Source organism: Balaenoptera acutorostrata, chromosome 2, assembly GCF_949987535.1.
Source record: "Balaenoptera acutorostrata chromosome 2, mBalAcu1.1, whole genome shotgun sequence".
NCBI lineage: Eukaryota > Metazoa > Chordata > Mammalia > Artiodactyla > Balaenopteridae > Balaenoptera > Balaenoptera acutorostrata.
Genome location: NC_080065.1, coordinates 80,210,124 through 80,222,576, shown reverse-complemented (window position 1 = coordinate 80,222,576; position 12,453 = coordinate 80,210,124). Strand labels below are relative to the sequence as shown.

The 12,453-nt window shown below is 37.0% G+C and overlaps 1 protein-coding gene across 15 annotated transcripts in view; it reads left to right on the top strand.

Moving 5' to 3' along the window:
• MCTP1 (multiple C2 and transmembrane domain containing 1) overlaps positions 1-12,453 on the top strand; it is a 560,962-nt gene that overhangs the window by 266,185 nt on the left and 282,324 nt on the right. The window lies entirely within an intron of this gene.

Below are 12,453 nucleotides of genomic sequence, written 5' to 3'. Positions count from 1 at the left end.
GCATCTGTTAATCTCTAAACCAATCAAAATTTGTGCTCTATTAAATTTGAGAGACTGTCCAGTTTTGATTTCCCTCTGGAGGCAGGTAAAGGCACATTGTCAAAAGGAAAATTTCTGCATTAACATTGTTTAAGGAATAGCTCTTTTACCCCTGGGAAGAAAGTTAACTTGCTCAATTGTTTGTTTTAAAAGTCGAGCTATTTATTTAGTTCATATTCTGCAAGAAAGTATCCCTTTCTTTTTCAAGTTCTTGTGAAATTAGCAATCAGATTTTTTTGTTATTTTTATAGTAGACTTACTCATTTAACGTGATGTTCTTATAATGTACACAGTCATCCTTAATTTTTTAGAAATACTCTTTAAAAACTGGGCAGATGTAGATATAGAGCAGTGATTGTCAAAGTTGAGTCCCTAGACCAGCAGCACCAGAATCACTTTGGAACTTTGGAATCTTTGGGCACCACCCCAGGTCTACTGAATCCTAAACTCTAGGTGTGCGGCCCATGCATCTGTGTTTTAAGAAAACTTCTAGGTGATAGTGATGCATGCTTAAGTTTGAAAACCAATGATGTAAATGTCCTAAGAATCTAGCCATATCGAACTCCTCAAATACAACTCAGAGACCACAGAACTTCTCGTATCTAACCATTCTCTAGAAACCCGTGAAACCATTTTGGGCTCCCCTTCCTGGATCCCCTGATGTCCGCTAGATACTTAACTCTCTCTCCAGTCTCACTCAGGCCTTCAGGACCATCTCACTTCTCTCAGGTCTAATGTTAGATGGCAAGATGCCATAAAACCACAGTACAGGAGCCCTTTCAAATGGCCCTTAGACTGTACAGCAAGGAGCTCTGAATGTGAGCTGGAATGGCCACACTTTTGAAAAGCCTAGTAGTTTGTTGGTCATAGCTGCTCTTAAAGAGGAAGGTCAGGGAAATACAAGGAATCTAGAGTGTTCTTGTGTTGTTCCTTGATTTAGAAGCTGATGTCTGCTTGACTTTGATGTTCCTATGAAGCAGGCTCTTTGGGTCCTCCAAGAATTGTGGCTAGAACTGACTGAAAATTTCAGTCAGTTGAGTTATGAGAGTGTATCAGAAACTTATTACAAACTTTTCTGCAAGTAAAAAGGCCCCTGGTAGGCCAATTTAAAGATTCACTCCTAAGAACATTTTATTGATAAGTTTTTAATAGCTGTATTTATTTTATTGATGAAAAATTAGTCAATCTAAGAAAGAAATAGAAAATGTTATTCGAGCCAAGTTGAGGATTATAACCCAGGAACAGCCTCTCAAAAAGCTCCAAGAACTGTTCTGCCCATTAGAGGTCAAAGCACAGTTATGTATGTTTTTGAGACTTAGGGCTGTACGTTAAGTGACGTATCATTGACAGTCTATACAATCTAATGGATAGTGGATTATGGGTCATCATGGCCCCTCACAAGATCTTTTTAAGGAGTTGTCTTGGTACTAAGAGAATGCTGTTCTTTGTGGTTGAGCACCTATTTCTGCCGATGGGGAGGTCTGGTCAATGTATAACGCAGATGCACAATGCATGGTAAAGGGGAGAGGAGAGGCCAAAGGGCAGAGAAAATTTTTTAATGTTTAATTTTTTCTTGTCTTGCCATAAAATACCAATTTTATTTCACATTTTTTTCCTAAAAGCAAACAAGGTTTCTAGATCAAAGATCAGACATTATTTATAGGATTTGTTCCCCATGCTCCACTCTCTCCCTTTGGGGAGACTCAATGAGAGCAAATGTCAGCTGCAAACACAAGGGGTCTGTACTGTGGGAGAAAAACCCCCAAATTATGCAATTTGGAGTTTCTATAAGAACTGCTGCACAGCAACCCCTCTTGAGAGAGAAAAAGAACACATCTTCCTAACGTAAACATATCCTCTCTTAGGAACAGAGAAGATTCTTAGATCTTTACAACCATTTAAAATGTAAACTCATAGCTCTAAGCCTATCATATGGTCAGGCCACTCAAGATGACTATTCTCTTGCTCTCTGTGCATCCCCTGCTCGACCAGTCTCTGCTTCACCTACCCCTACTCATCTGACTGACCTTCCTTCTTAATCATAGAGCTTAATGAGTAACTGCCTACCTGCTTGCCCACCACCCGCCCCCCCCCAGCCGCAGCTTGTGATTGTGCTAATCTCTGGATCAGAAGGGCTCCATTATGATCATTTATCAAAGGGCCAGTGAGGGGTGTGCCCCTCTGCTAGTTTCCCTGGTAACCGATGAGTCAATTTAACATCACATCCCCCCTTTAACTGGTAGCCTCCCTCTTCCTCCTACCCCACCAGCAAAGACTGTACACAGTGTGGTACTGCTCCAGGACCTTGCTTCAGGCATGTGAGATGCCCTATCCACTAAACCACTGATGTCTCACTCGCTGACTCCTGGCTCTTTCTTCGATCTCAAGGCTGGGCAGCTACAGGGCTTGTAGGCCTTCGGGCTGCAGCCCAACACCTATCAACCGTAGAATATAAAAAGAAAATGGTTCTGGGGAAATGGAAACACTCTATCTTTATAGCATATAGTTCATCATTTATTATGCCCTAGTTATTTGTTTTACCTTTCTGTTAAGCATGGATGTTGTCCACCATGAATATGTGTAGATGTTTTACAATTATGGTCTAAAGTGAAATTTTCTTCATTGTTAAAGAATGACCGATTTGTCATTCACAAACATCTTTCAAATGTAGACTAATGGGTTCTTTCAAATTTTGAAAGATTACAATTTTATAACAAAAGGTACTGAGAGACAATGACTACAAAATTGTATAATTATGCTTTTCTAAATTTTCTAGAGTTTTGAGAATACATTATCTCTTGAAAAAATTATTGAAGAACAATTCCTCATTAAATTTAGAAAAGAGTGAACAAAGCTTTGTTCTTTATTAAAGAAAAATCTGTAAGTGTAAATTATAAGAATAAATAAAATAAATTGCTTTTCCAAAAAGTACGTTCAAGTTTAAAAATTCTCAGACTTCAGTCAATTTAATATCTTATTAGCGGTCTGTAATAGAAGAAAAGACCTCGTGTTGTATGTTGCGTACTTCAGAAGCAGAGCCTGAGACAGGGATTTGTTCTTCTCTGTGGAATAATCCCAGAAAGCAGCAGTAAGGGCAAGGATGAGACAGGGAAGGAAGGAGGCCAGTACAGGATTAAGAAGAAGCAGGTTATCTTGGGGACCTCTGGGATGTGGTGTGAAATGCCCCCAGCAGGTTCCAGTGAGGAACCAAGAAGATGGGCTATTTATTTAACAATTCCCACTTGCCATTTGCTAAGGCCTGCTCCCAAGGGTGTGGCACCTGTGGCCTGGTGCATGCACAAGCCAAACACTCTTCTATAACACCATAAGTGCTTGAGGAAGGGGTGGAGGTAGAATGCCTTTGGTGTTTAGGAAAACTGGGAGTGCAGACGGGAGATGGCTGGACAAAAATAGCATCTGCTAGAGCATAGGTTGGGCGTCAGAGAGACCAGAAGTAAGTTGCTGAAAAACTAACCTTCATACGTAAAACGGGGATAACAAGAGCATCTGCCTCCTAGGCTTGTTCTCAAAGTTAACTGCTATTCTACACATTTTAGAGAGGGCACAAGTAAGCCCTCTAATCATCGCCTTTCATCCTCATCAACATCAACAGTATTATTAGCATGATATTAACTAAGATGATGTTGATGAAATTTGTGAATATTTCTAAATGAGAGCTGCAAGGACTTTTCTCTTTTCCATTATTTTTATTGAATATTATATATTCTAATGTGTTCTGGCATTCAGCTTTAGAGTTTTTGTCTTTTAAGAATTTCTCTGGTTGCATGCTACAGTAACACACCATAGTTTTTGCCCTAACAGTTAACTGATGTTGTTGGCAGCCAACTCACTGTATGTCTTTGTACTACTTGCTCCAATGCCACAGCGCATCTGCCTCACAGGGAAAGATAAGTAGGATTCCTATTGAGAATTGAAAAAAGCAATTGTTTTTGTGCTGTTGAGGATATTTCTCATCCTTTTGTTTCTAAACCTTAAAAACACAAAGCTTGTATTTTCTCCTAAAATATCATATTCATAGTTCCTTAATCATTTCAGAATTGCACTCTGAGATCATCAAAATACAATTATGGAAAGGAATCATTGTCAGTTTTCAAGATGGCAAGAAAAATAAAGCTAGAAAAAAGCAATTAATATCTCAGAGTATTTAAAATTGCTTGAAGTTTATTTTTACTGATTTCAGTTTCACTATTCTGATTCAGTAAGGTTGAGAAACCAAACTGTTCTTTACTGTTTTGAATAATAGGTGTCATAGAGGAAGTCAATAGTTTTTCTTTTTACTCCATCACATATACCAAGCCACTGATAGAGCGAAAGGACAGCACACCTCAAATGGCTAATTATCACTTTTGAAATACATTAATGTAGAGTATCAGTAATGGAGAAGACTGAACAAGATTACATTTTAACTTTTCCCAAGAAAATAAATTGTCCTTAAAATTTTATTAGCAAAGACAAGAACATTTTAGGTTTACTATTGCTTAATGGTACACATACTATCACTTTACAGATCTCAAATTTATAGGATAATTATGAGGCTGTTTCTTCCTATGCTTTGATCTATTATTAGGTATTGTGCTTCTGGGTGGATAGGAGGATCTAGTTTATAGCCTTGTGAAGACAAAGCATTGCATATACTACTTTGTAGGAGAAATGGTAGGAAAAGTAATATGGGAAGTCTGTGGGGAGACAGACCTAGCCATGCCAAGGAGGGCCTCAGAGTTGATAATTCTGTGATTTATCTGTGTCTTGGCCTCTAGCTGGAGAGCTTGTGGTGAGGTCTGAAAAAGAAGAGATAAGAAACTGGTTTAATAAAATTGGATTTAGGACCTATGGAATAGAGAGAATTCTAAATCAACTCTTAGTGATACATGTCTTTGTATTAGTCCCTTCCCCTTTAGTATGGGTGGAATCTGTGAATATGGTACAATATCACTTCTGTGATTATGCTATATTATGTTATATAGCAAAAGTAAAAAGATGTTTGCAAATGTAGTAAATGTCCCTAATCCACTGACTTTGAATTAATCAAAAGGGAAATGATCTTTGATGGGCCTTACATAATTAGATGAGTTTTAAAGAAGGAACCAGAGCCCTGCTTGAGATAGAGAGATCCTCTTGCTGGCCTTGAAGAAGCAAACAGCCATCAGGTCTTACAGCCAGGCTGGGGGCCAGTCCTGCCCACCATGCACTATTGATACAATAGCCATAGCCAGGTCCTGCAGCTGGGCCCTTGGCCAGTCCTACCCAAATATGTGCTGCAGAAGCAGCCTTGGCCCTGCCAGTACAATAGGGCATAAGCGTCCACATAGGGGGCTCCCTTGAGCTTCTGGCTCTGGTGTTCAGGTGGGATTGTGCTTCTGAACCCTACATGATATCTCCTACATGAGGCCATTCCTTCAAGACTGGGAGAGGTAGATGATTTACCTAATACACAGAAACAAATACAGAGAATCAGGCAAAATGGGGAGACAGAGTAACATGTTTCAATCAAAAGAACAATACAAAATCTCAGAAAAAGAACTACCTGATAAAGAGTTCAAAGTAATTGTCATTAAGATGCTCACTGAACTTGGGAGAAGAATGGATGAACCCAGTCAGAACTTCAACAAAGAGATAGAAAATATAAGAAAATACCAAACAGAAGTTATAATGGAACTGGAAAATACACTGAGGGGTACAACAACAGACTGGAATCAGTGAGCTGGAAGGCAAAGCAATGAAACACTCAGAGTAGCAAAATTTTTAAAGTATTTTAAAAAATAATGATACCTTTGGATTATAGCGGTCCCAGAAGGAGAAGAGAGAAAGAAAGGGCCAGAAAATATATTTGAAGAAATAGTTGCTGAAAACTTCCCTAATCTAAGGAAGAAAAGAGGCATCCAGTCCAGGAATCCCAGAGAGTTTCAAATAAGATGAACCCAAAGACACACATAGACACCAAGACTCATTATATTTAAGATGGTAAAAGTTAAGGATAAAGAGATAATCCTAAAAGCAGCAAGAGAAAAACAGCTTGCTACATGCAGGGGAAACCCTAAAAGCTATCAGTACATTTTTCAGCAGAAACTTTTCAGGCCAGAAGGAAGTATCATGACATATTCAACATGCTGAAAGGAAAAAACTTTCAACCATGAATTCTCTACTTAACAAGGTTATCATTCAGAATTGAAGGCAAGATTAAGAGCTTCCCAGATAAGCAAAAGCTAAAGGAGTTCATGATCACCAAACCAGCCCTATAAGAAATGTTGAAGGAACTTCTTTAAGCTGAAAAGAAATGGCAAAATTAATATTAAAAATCTCATTGGAAAAGGTAAATGTATAATAAAGGTAGTGGATCAGGCACTTATAAAGCAAGCATAAAGGTTAAAACTCAAAAATAGTAACATTAAATAAATTACAATGATTAGTTAAGGGATAAAATAAAAGACGTGAAATGTGCCATCCAAAGTATAAAGCTGAGGGGGCAGTAAGAAGATAAAGGTTTAGAATGTGTTTAAATTTAAGTTGCTACCAACCTAAAACAGACTACTATTTCTAGGATGTTATATATGAACGTTATGGTAACCACAAGAAAAAAACTTATATAAATACACAAAAGAAAATGAGACAGAAATCTAAACATAACACTGAAGAAAACCACCAAAACACAAGGGAAGAGAGAAAGAGAAGAGGAAAGGAACAGAGAGGAACTACAAAAACAGCCAGAAAACAATTAACAAAATGTCAATAAGTACATACCTATCAATAATAACTTTAAATGTAAATGGACTAAATTTGCCTATCAAATACACAGAGTGGCTGAATGAATCAAAAAACAAGACCCACCTATAGGCTGCCTGCAAGTGACTTGCTTTAGAAGTAAGGACACACACAGAAAGAAAGTGAAGGAACGGACAAAGATATGCTATGCAAATGGAAATGAAGAGAGCTAGAGCAGCCATACTCATATCAGACAAAATAGACTTTAAAACAAAGACTGCACTAAAAGATAAAGAAGGGCATTACATAATGGTAAAGTGGCCATCGATAGATGTATGGAGAAAGATGTGGTATATATATATTTACACACACACACATATGCACACACACACAGGAGCACTACTCAGCCATGAAAAAGAATGAAATTCTGCCATTTGCAACAACATGAATGGACCTTGAGGGTATTATGCTAAGTTAAATAAATCAGATGGAGAAAGACAAATATAAAATGATTTCACTCATATGTGGAATCTAAAAAAACAAAACAAACAGAACAAACTTGTAGATATAGAGAAAAGATTAGTGTTTACCAGAGAGGAAGGGAGTGGGGAGAAGTGGATGAAATGGGTGAAGGGGATCAACTGTATGGTGATGGATGGTAACTAGACTTGTGGTGGTGATCACTTTGTAGTGTATACAGGTGTCAAATTATAAGGCTGTACACCTGAAACTTACATAATAAAAAAAGCAGCAGCAGCAAAAGTCCATGTTGTGAACTGAGTATAGAGAGGAATGACCTCTGGGAGCTAAGAGCTTCAGTCTTATAGCTGCAAGGGACTAAATTCTGCCAACGACCTGAATGAGCTTGGAAGAAGATCCCGTGGTCCAGATGGGAACTCAGCCAAACTGACACTTGATTGCAGCCTAGTGAGACCCTTACCCCGAGCTCTCTGTTACGTCAAGCCTGAACTACAGAAACCTGGAGATGGTAAATGTGTGTTGTTTTAAGCCAATATGTTTACGGAATTTGTTACACTGTAATAGAAGACTAATACAGAGTCTAAGCTAAGGAGAGAGACAGAAGGTACCTTCTTTGTCTTTGCTTCCGTATTGTCCAGCCTGTTTCAATCCTTCCGGAAAATACTCTTTAAAAAAAAGTCTTTGAGCCATTGGACTTAACCAAATCTTAAAAAGTTTCCCTTAATGAGGGTAGAGGTAGAGAACCAAATAAATTAACGTATGGAATTATCAGATGCCAAGTTTTTTCAAAAACCCACTTCCAAAAAATTATTTCTGTGGCATCCAATGAACAGAATTGCTAAAGAGCACTTTCATTTCACTAAAACATTAACATTTAGAAAATATATTCATTAATTCTTGAGGTAGCAACCACTTGAATACAATAGAACTCAGTTGTCACATTCTAAATGGAAATGGGGATGTTAGGGAAGATTGAAATGACTCAGAAAAAATGCACTGCTATTCTGTGAAGACTTACAAATCAGCCCAGAAAAAAAAAAAGACCTCAATATCCATTAACATAGAGGTATTTTTAAAAGATATATCTCTGTCTCAAGAATAAATATTAACATAAACCTTCAGTGTTTTTAGTATCCATGAAAAGTAGATTTGCCTTAGCTTGGAAGAAACTAGTTTAATAAATTTATAGTGAAACAACTTGAAAGAAAATTAGTAAATTGAAATATAAAAATAAACATCACTAGCCTAGGAGAACAGTTTTGTCACACTGTACAGGATTAATGTGTCTGACAGTAGCAAAAAGGAAATTAGTTATTTGGACTTTATAATTTTTACAGACTTGTGTAGTGAGAATATAATTAAATGTGAAAGGCTAAAGCAAACAGAGTAAGCCCATAGAACTCCCTGTGTAAAACCGCCCTAAGCATGAGGAAGCTCTCCAAGTGATCTTCCATGTAACACTGAAAGCTCTGGGGCTTTCCTGGAATCATACATTTGACTTATCAAAAATACTGTGTTACCTCCTAAACACCAGTGACAGAGTGTACTACTGTTTTCTAGTCATACTCATTGTGTGTTCAGGTTATGCAGATGCTGGTGGTGATTATCTCGAGGAGGCCCAAGGTGTAGCCCACACTACTCCATCATTAAAAGACCTCTATTGTGTTGTTTTTGCCCCTGAAAGTTATTCCCTGTGCCAACCTAAGGCAGATTCTACTTTCAGTTTGTACTCCCTTTGAAAACTCTATAAATATTGCCTTTTTGAGAGTTGATCTTCAACATAGGTCAGAGGAACTTCTTAGAACACCAGAGATATGAAAAGGAACACAGAAAAGCACAAAGTGTAAAAATGTTAGAAAATCAAATCCCATGAACATTTGCTGAGCACCTAGTCTGTGCAATGACTGGCACGCTGCCAGTTCAAGGAAGCACCCTTCACACCTGGAATTCTGTAACACAGCAGCCCTGCAAAGTCCTGTGTTGGGAGTGACACAAGTGACAATGGTGTTAATAATAATTGTAACTATCAATTAGAGAAGATATAGTATAAAATAATAAAACAATATAGTGAGAAATCATTTTGAAGTTTCGGTAGGTTGAAACATGTAAAGTGACAAGAGTCATGCCTGGCCTATAGTAAGCAGGGTAATAGGTGGTAACTATATTAATAAAAATAACAACTACAAATGGACCTAAGCACAGTGCTAAGGTGTTTTGAAGTTTGAACTACTGGTTGTCAGGGAAGGAAAAACAACCACCCTGTATTACATCCTTAGTAAAACAGATGATGATCAAAGAACCGAAGTTTGGCAGAGGCCCATGATAACACACGCCAAAGTGGATGCTTTGCTACAAAACATGGAAAACAAGAGAGAAGTAGGGAGGTAAAGGTTGAGGAAGTAAATAAGAGCAGACTATTTATCTACATGTGCAGGGAAAAAATAATAAAAACAACGATAGTCACATTCTGCATTTCTAAAATTTTTATTTTTCATACTTTTAAAATTTCATTCTGGCTACAGAGCCAGAAAAAGCCGGACCGCTCAGCACATGATTTGAGAGTTCAGTAAACAGAATTTATGAAATAACTATCACAAATCAATGAAAAATTAGAGAGTAGGACATGGGTTTGGAATTCATTTTTTTAGATAAAAAGCTCCAGAACTGGGAGAATTTGTAAAAATCTGTGATACGTTGATGATGGTAGCATTGTTGCCAGTCCTTAGGGCAAGACCTTTGATCTCTATACTGCACTTCCACTTAGGGATGGTAGATGTGAAAATTTTAAGAGCAGAAAAAATAAAAAATAGATCTTATTTATAACAAAATGAAATTTGAAAATGTTAATGACTGGGGCTTCAAATCATTTGTCCCATTTAAGGTGGTGTTGAGATTCAACTATCAACATATTTGCTTATCAGTTATTATATTCAATTATCAATTATCAATTTAATGTCAATATTCTATATTAACAATGTATGTCAATCATATATTGACATTAAATAGTCTGTTTAACTGGCCTGTGTTATTAAGGAAAGAGGAGCTATTGTTCATTCACTAAAGAAGGTACTTGGTTACATTTGCCACTCATGCACTTTTTTCCCCCCAATTTTTGGTTGTTTGATCAAATTAGTTTATTGGATTTGCCTTTTAAGATCACTAAGATTTGCTCATTTTCCATAAAATATTATTTTTTCCCAGCTTCATTGAAGTATAATTGATGAAAATTTTATATAAAGTATATAATATGATTTGTTTTTTAAATTTAATTTAAGTTTTTAAAATTTTGTTGAAGTATAGTTGAAACAATGTGATCTTTTGACATATGTATATATTGTGAAATGGTCAAGCTAATTAGCATATCCATCACCTCATATAGTTACCCTTTTATTTTGTGGTGAGAACATTTGGGACCTACTCTCTTAGCAAATTTCAAGTGTATAATACATAATTTTTAATGTATTACAATATTATGTATATATCATACATAGTATAATGTATTAACTTATTATCATTAATGTGTCGTAATCATCATGCTGTACATTAGGTCTCTAGAACTTATTCATCTTATAACTGAAAGTTTATATCCTTTAACTAACATCTCTCCATTTGCCCCACCCCCAATGCCTGTTAACCAACATTCTACTCTCTGTTACTGAGTTTGACATTTTTAGATTCCACATATGAGTGAGATCATGCAGGATTTGTAGTTCTGTGTCTAGCTTAGTTCACTTAGCTTAATGACTTCCAGATTCATCCATTGGTTCACAAATGGCATGATATCCTTCTCTTTTAAGGCTGAATAATATTCCATCGTATGTATATGTATATATACATACTTGTCCTCTTGGCCAACTCAAGTTTCTAGCCAAGAGCCTTTCCCTGAGGACTGTGTTCTTTGCTGAAGGCCATATTTTAATGGATTTCTTGACAAGCAAAAATGAGTCCAGAGCATTTAAGATAGTGAGGGATGGCAACTAAGGAAGAATAGGAGAGGGATCAGAGGGTAGTAGGTCTGGAAACATATGGAGGATGCAGACAACCTGATTCCAATATTTGGAAGACTGTTACTTAAAAGAGGGATTATTTATTTTTTGCTTTAAATCTGGAATCTAGAAAATAGATTTAGGTCTAATTGGGGAGAGTCTTGATGAAGTAGATATCTGACTCATTTCCACGGAAGAAATTCCTAACAATTTGAGTAACTCTCTATTTATAATGCAGCACCGAGCTCATCAGTTGCATTGTGGCAGAGACTGCTTATTGTCCACCAGTATTCTTTTCCTCCAACTTGCGTCACAGAGCTCCCATGTTTTAGGTAGGCATAAGTTTTATCAGCTAAAGCTGGCGTGTACCAACCTCCCTTGCAGCTAAGTTCTAAGGTCTGGCCAATGAGATGTAAGCAGAAGCCGTATGTGCTACTTTGGGTAGTGCAACTTCTGGATCATACCCCTAAGACAAATACACAAGTGTTTCTCCAGCCTTCTTCTATCTTCCTTCCAGTTGGGAGATGAAGAGAACAAGAGTTGTCTTGAATGCTGTATGATCTCACTTATATGTGGAACCTAAAAAACAGAACTTAGAAAATAAAGACTAGATTGGTAGTTGCCAGGGGCTGAGGGATTGACGAAATGGGCGATGGTGATCAAAGGATCCAAACTTCCAGTTATAAGATTAGTAAGTACTGGGGGTCTAATGTACAGCATGGTGACTGTAGTTAACAATATTGTATCGTATACTTGAAAGTTTCTAAGAGAATAGATCTTAAATGTCCTCACCACACACATACACACACACAAAAGGTAACTATGTGAAGTGATAGATGTGTTAACTAACCTTATTGTGATAATCATTTTCACAGTATATACATACATCAAATCATCATGTTGTACACCTTAAACTTACACAATACTATATGTCAGCTATATCTCAGTAAAGCTGGAAAAAAAGAAGAGTAGCTGTCTTGGACCAAGGGTCAGAAGCCTCACACTGAGAATGGTGGAATTGTTGTATTGGATTAGGATTACCTTTCCCTGTATGGTTTTGCATGAATGGAATGAATTTCTCTTAGTTTAATCCACTATATTTTTTTGATCTCTTTGTCATGGCAGTTTAGACAGCCCTCTAGGTAATACACTGACACCCTTTATAAGAAAGTCTTTCATTAGGTTCAACTAAGTTTCCTTCTACTAGTTTTCTCAAAAATTTCTCTAA